Here is a 6833-nt window from a genome sequence, read left to right on the forward strand (position 1 = left end):
ATGTCAACGCACCTACCAATAACACACTAATGTGATGTAAAAATGAATGATGAAATTCAAGGAGGCCAAATGAAAGAGAGAGATAGTGTGTGGTGTGTGTGTGTGTGTGTGTGTGTGTGTGTGTGTGTGTGTGTGTGTGTGTGTGTGTGTGTGTTGTGTGTGTGTGTGTGTGTGTGTGTGTGTGTGTGTGTATGTGTGTGCGTGTGCGTGCGCAGCCCCGGTGTAAGCTGGGGTGTGTTCAAAGGTGAGGCCTTGGGTGATGGAGAATAGGATTCCCTTACCTCCTAAAAGTACAGCGGGGGATAAAAGCCGGCTATAATGACCTTGGTATAATGAAGGCCTTGCTGATTTCCATGATTTTTCTTACTTTCATGCCATGAATTTGCTATTCCATAGGAGGGGCGACACGGAAAAGGAGGGCAGTTCATCTGAGCCTACAATCGAACACACAACCTTGTTCCCATGCTCAAGTTATTATGTAATTGATTGTAATCTTGAGGCAAACTAATAGATGAAACACAGTTTTCTTAATGGGTTGGCCTTTATATGGGGGGGGAGACCAATTTATGTGCAATTTTCCAAACTCATGAAGTTGTTTAGAAAGTGATGTAATGCTTTTTTATCTTGAAAGCTACAAGGCAGCTTGTTGTCTCGGGCTGCTCAGTGCTGCTAATATGGCACAGTGAAATGAAAGGCTTCAAAACACGACGTTCCACTTGGAGCTGATGTACTGCTGTGGTCGACCTCCAAATATGATTAGACTGTAGTAAACACGACAACAGCAAACAATAAACAACCGGGTAATTGGTGTGGATCCACTGTTCTCTTTCTTGATATGCTCTGAATTATGAGAATGAGTGTTTCTCTTGTGCTGTGCCCCCTCTGAGATTATCAAGCAGCTCGCTCTTGATGGGCTGTCTCAAAGGAAAAAGTAGAGGCCAATATGTGGGGAAACGGGTGTGTACAGCACATTTATCATATTGCAATGTACATTATCACTGGTCTGAGTGCCTCGTTTATGCTTATCTCCTGTGCGTTTCTGTCTGTGTGTATGGAAACTGATGGAAAGGTGTGATCCAGAAGCACACTAGGTGAAGTGTGCCCTCTACAGGCAGCAAATAGAAGTTCTACACACTTGAAGACACAAAATATACTAATAAGTGGATTTTGTTTCTTGAGACAGCAGTGTGTGTGTATAAACTCTGTCAAGTACGGTATCTGTGTATAAAGGCAGCTCTCTATCTCAGCACCAGGTTTTTTCCTGCTTGAGCTCTCCAACTCCATACATGCCACCTCTTTCATTAATATATGATGAGAGAGAAAATCTCCAAAGGCCTCAATAGGCAGAGGCATTGTTTCTCTTTTAAAGTCATCTCAGATGGAAGGAGCAAACTTCAGAGCATCAGTGAAGTGTCTAATGAAAGAAGTCTCCTCTGCGGCTCCATTTTGCACTGCGTATTAGGAATTTAAATGTTGACTTAAGACAGTTTGATTCTCTGTCTGTGATTTTTCTTAAGGAATAAAAACAGTGCGGCGTGTTTACAGTGTAACCATGAAAGAGCTGCGAGAAGGCTCATCACTACCCGATGCCATTTTGGGAGGCGGGAAGTTAGGTTCATACCACGGTTCACTTGAAAACCATATCAAACAGAGGATGTTTAAGACCAAGATGAAAGCAGATCCTGGTCCAAAATACAGCAGGACCGGGCAACATTCTTGTAAAATTGTTGCTTTATGCTAGCAGTTATTTCAATGATGTTCTGGCTATTATTGGAAAGCAGACAGAGAGAAATATCTACAAATCTATCCTGCCTCTTAACTTTGAAGTCCTGCTGCTGCGTACTGTGCACAATTTACAGAGGGGGAAAAAAGAACGCTGAAATGAAGTGGTTGCTCAGGTACGTCCGGTGGATAATATGCAAATGTCATGTAATGACTGAATGAATTAACCTTTCAAAGAGTGTGGTGAGTTAACTAGTGGTTTTTTTCAGGTGGTGTCTGAAAAAAAAGAACATTAATACTACTTGTAACAAGAAGACATAATGAACTTAATTCAACTACATAGCCATTAAAGTCTACCGGCACAGATCTAAAAAATCAATTCTATATTTCAAAATGTTCTAAATTATGAAAGTTTTAAATTAAAATTTAATAATATTCTGCATTAAACATGGCTTTGTTCATTGAGAGAATATTTGAGCGTCACTACTGGTCACAGAGTGAATTTATGGTTGACATTTATGATTAACTGTGATAGTTCACACTACTAGTGATAAGTAAGTAAGTGTTGTAGTCATAACATTTGTTGATGATTACTCAGAGGTGACTGCACTGCCCGTGGTAGCACATCCAATTCATCTATTAACATTTTCTACATCAAAATATTTTATTGGTTAAGAAAATTTTGAAAAGGTATATTTCAACTACTTCTATTCTTATTTGAGAATATAAAAATATTTATGATTATCAGTAATATTTTTACCACATATATATTTACAGCGTGGTTACTTATTGAATAGTTCAATATACTTTTTCCATGCTGTTTGCATTGACAAGTCAATAAAATAGGTAAGTAAGTAAGTTTACTTGTGTATTGAAAACCTAAATAAAATGTCATTAACAAATACAACACTAGAGATGATGTTAAGACACAAAATTGTGGAAAGGAATTTGAGACTCTGCCATTACCAATCTGTGAGGCGTTTATGAGTTTGTGACTGAATAATGAATGAGTAATAGTAATCATATAATCAATTCAATTCATCCATCTTCATTCAATAAAAATCTGTTTATTATATCTGACAATCCAGAACATAAAATATGCATCATCATCTACATCTTCCATGTCTGTTACATATGCAAAATATTTCCAATTAAACCTAAGCTCTATTCCAGTCAAATACAATTCAGAATTTGAGGTCTAGAAATAAAAGAGGACAAAGTTGCAACAAACTTAAAACAACCGTGGAATATAGCCTACAGACTACGGTAATAAACAGTCCAAATAGTACAAATGGAACAACCCAAAGCTGCAGCACAATACTTTCAACTTTATTCACTCTCCTTATTAGAGCAGATTGCTTTTCGCCTACTTCACAGAGCGCCCATTTCACATCGCTGACAGCAGTAAGGGAGGATCTGCACACATGAACTCCACACTAACACTTTCTTACGCTAACCAGCTGTACCCCTGTGGTTTCAGCCTCGGCCAAACCTTTGAAATGTCCTTCAAGGCATGAAAAAACAACATGCGCACTGCTTTGGTTAAAATCTTATTTGTACACAGTAATTACACTTTGAAAAGTTGCAAAGTTTCAAGTTTTGAGACCTTACTTTTTTATTTCCACATTTCTGATATTGATTAGGCTCTAAAACACGTGTAAAGGCCGAAGAACAAAGAGTTTTCCCCTTTACAAGTTGCACTTCGCAATGTTCTTTATTTACAGGCATTATCAAGGGAAACAAATAAGGAGAATCCAATCAATAATTTCCACCACTGCACAACCATCATTAATTTCACTTCACAGAAGGGCTACAGGCACTTTGAGTGTGGGTAATTAAGGGATTGCCTGAGTGTGTGTGTGTGTGTGTGTGTGTGTGTGTGTGGTGTACGGGGGTATATCAATACAAGTCATATCAGGTCATTTTTGGTGTAAGATGATTTTTTTTCATGGCTCCACAACTATGTTAAAAAAAAACTCTAGTGTTACTTTCTTTTATGACATATCGCTTTTATAATGCGAACAAATGTGAATTTGCCAGAAAACAAAAAGAAAATAGAATGACTATAAAATATATTTGCAAAGCATTTCAGGCCCAGTTGATTTTGGGGTGACCCCAATTGCACTGATCGCATCTTTAATGGTTTTGTGTTGTTTTGGCTTATTTTCTGATGGTGAGAAAGTCATCATGATGACACAAGTAGCTTGATGGTTTGCTGCCCGTGATATGAAAAATGTTTGTTTTTTCCGTAAATAAATGCTCTCATGTGGCAGAAAGATAGATATCTCTCTCTGCCTCCTACTATCAGATGCTTAGTGCCTGAACACAGGATTATTATCACTGACTGCTTGTTTAAATCGTTGTGTGTGAGCGAGGAGTGTTCCTTCCATACCTGTTTCGGGGGTTATATTTTGCTTTTCTCATATTAATCTGATGATTAAACGCTATTTGCATTAATGCTGCTTTTACAGAGACAACTTGTTGTTCCGTGTTGCCGTGCTGGTGTAAGTGAAAAATAATTCCCAGAGAACCTGTTACAGCATCACTGATCAGCCTGTGGTCATGCATGCATTTTTATTAATTCAATCACTTGAGTGGGAAGCTTACTTTAAATGAATCTGTTGATCGCTGCAGCCTGCTTTTAAGACTCTTGAGCTGGAGCTGGAAAGACCATTTTTTGAAGAAAGCTCCTTTTTTCACCTCAGAGTGTCCAATATGGTGCCCATTATTTAAACTGGCCTTTCCTTGTGTTGCTTGCTTTCGATGTGGAGGATGAAGTGTGGGAGCCACGATGTCTGGGATCCCTCCTCCCTGCAGTAATCAATGAGGATGTCCAGCTCAATACATACCATGTGCTCAGCCCAGCTGCTCTGAGAAGAAAGAGGAAAAGACAAGAAAGTAGAATCAGCCACAGATGTATCATTATTATTCATACAAACTAAAGTCCAGATCAAGTTTGTGGTGTAAATTGAACACAAAAAACAGCTTCCAGGATTGATGACGAGCTGAAATCTTTCATTGCATAAGGCAAAGTAATATGGATGGCACTGAGAAATATTCACAACAGTAAATATCCCTGCTTTGGGTCTCTAAGCCATCATCTATTTTATATCATATCAGAGCATAGTGGACAGCAACAACCGCAAAAACCCAGTATTGAACACAACTAACTCACTCACTGAAATCTACTAATTAATTTCTTTCTATTTGATTTTTTAAATTTTTTTTCTATTTATTTTTTTTACTTTCATACATTGCAGTATAAATTTAACATTTTTGACAGATTTTCATTGTTTTCTATATTAACGTCTAATGAGAATATTATAAATTAATCGAAACATAATAGCAGTCACTTTGCAGATTCAATAAGTGGGGGCCATCTCATTATTTTACATTAATTACCTCATTGTGCATCATAATTGCATTTTTGAGACTTAAGTTACATTTTGGCTTTAATAGTACTTACTTGAGGAAGGATTTTTATTATTACTCAGATCCAGTAAAAGCTGCCCCCCCCCTCCCCCCATTAATATAAAATAAATTGGCAGGTAAATGTAATTGATATTCTACTGGACTTACTGTAAAAACATCCAGCACAATACAGACTTCCACAAGCAGTCATAGTGTTTGTCCTTCTATTTCTATAACTATTACTGGAGACTTAAGTTTCCGTACAGAACAACAGATTTTAATATATACTGTATGTGTTCTGCGAGCTGCATGATGTTCAGGCCTAAAAGGTCAAGGTGAGCAGATGATCCCTGACCCATAAATAACTAACTGTCACAAGAAAGACATGCAGATAATTGTGATGCAAATATTGTTGCATTGTGCTGCAAACAGGTTGACAGGACACAAAGTCCTCAGAGAAATATTGTACATATTCATCTTCTCTCTACAGTCTACAGCCTCTACAGTATTTATGCTACAGTGTTCAGTGTGTTAAGATCTTTTGTTTTATACTATTTGTATTTCTATTTCAATTAAACCTTCACACTTCACTAAATTATTGATATGTTTTAAAAGCATACTTGGCAATAAAGCAGATTCTGATTAGAATCACTGCACACCCGCTTTTTCCAGGGAACATGTCGTTGGCAGGTGCATCTGCTGCCACCTCCTCTTCTTCTACCACTAGGTGGGGTCCAGGGTCAGAATGTGGCTCCTGTGTTTGGCCCGTGTAAGGCACAAACTGTGTGTTTTAACAGTGAGGCTGGAAGAAGGGATGCTGCAGAATCCCAGGGGCTCATTTGGATGGAGCAGCAGCATCCTCATTCAGCAGGTCACCAACAGTGCATGACTGTCCTGGATTAGCCTGGTCGCCAGGCTGGTAGTGGAAGAAACACAAAAACACAACCAAAAACATTGCTGTTAACTGACAGATCTATTACATACGAGCCATTAACATACATTTTTTTTTATTTTAAGAGACTTGGTTGTTTTTTTTTATAACAAAGTAGCTGTACGTTCGTTTTTGGTATCTCATTCAAAGACGTAAAACATTGAACACAACTGAATGGAACCCATGTTAACTTAATTTCTTTTTCCTCCTCTGGGAATTAACAATCACACAACACAGCCTACTAGTGTTGCACTAGCCTGAAACACACTGTCATGAATATCACATGTAGCTGAGTCCATAGGCTGAGCCCCTGTGCTGCAGAGCCCCAACATAACAGGCTATAGAAGCTCTCGCGATACCTCCTGTGGTTACTAGGGGAACGCGTGGTTGAAAAAGTTTGTTTGTCTGGCTTTACCTCCGGAATGGGTACCCGCCGGAGATACTGCCTGCACTTTTTATAAGCTACAAATGGTAATACATCCAACAGCATTCGCCGGTGAAGGGAATGAGGTAGAATCCTTCCGACGTGAGTGGCTTCGACGTGTATTCTTGGTGAGGTTGGTGCTTTAGTTAGCATGCTAACGCTAGGCTCACTGAAGCTACTTTGTTATACTAGCTTGCTGAACCTCTTTTAGGTTCGCCTACGTTTACGTTACTTTAAGCGTAATGGAACTTCGAATGACATCGGTGTGGCAGATGAGTTAATAACGGATACCATGGTCAATGTAGGTTTATGCTTACTTCCGCCTGTGGGCTCTGGGTATTGACT

The sequence above is a fragment of the Lampetra planeri genome, unplaced genomic scaffold (assembly GCF_965212315.1).
Source record: "Lampetra planeri unplaced genomic scaffold, kcLamPlan1.2.h2 scaffold_977, whole genome shotgun sequence".
NCBI lineage: Eukaryota > Metazoa > Chordata > Hyperoartia > Petromyzontiformes > Petromyzontidae > Lampetra > Lampetra planeri.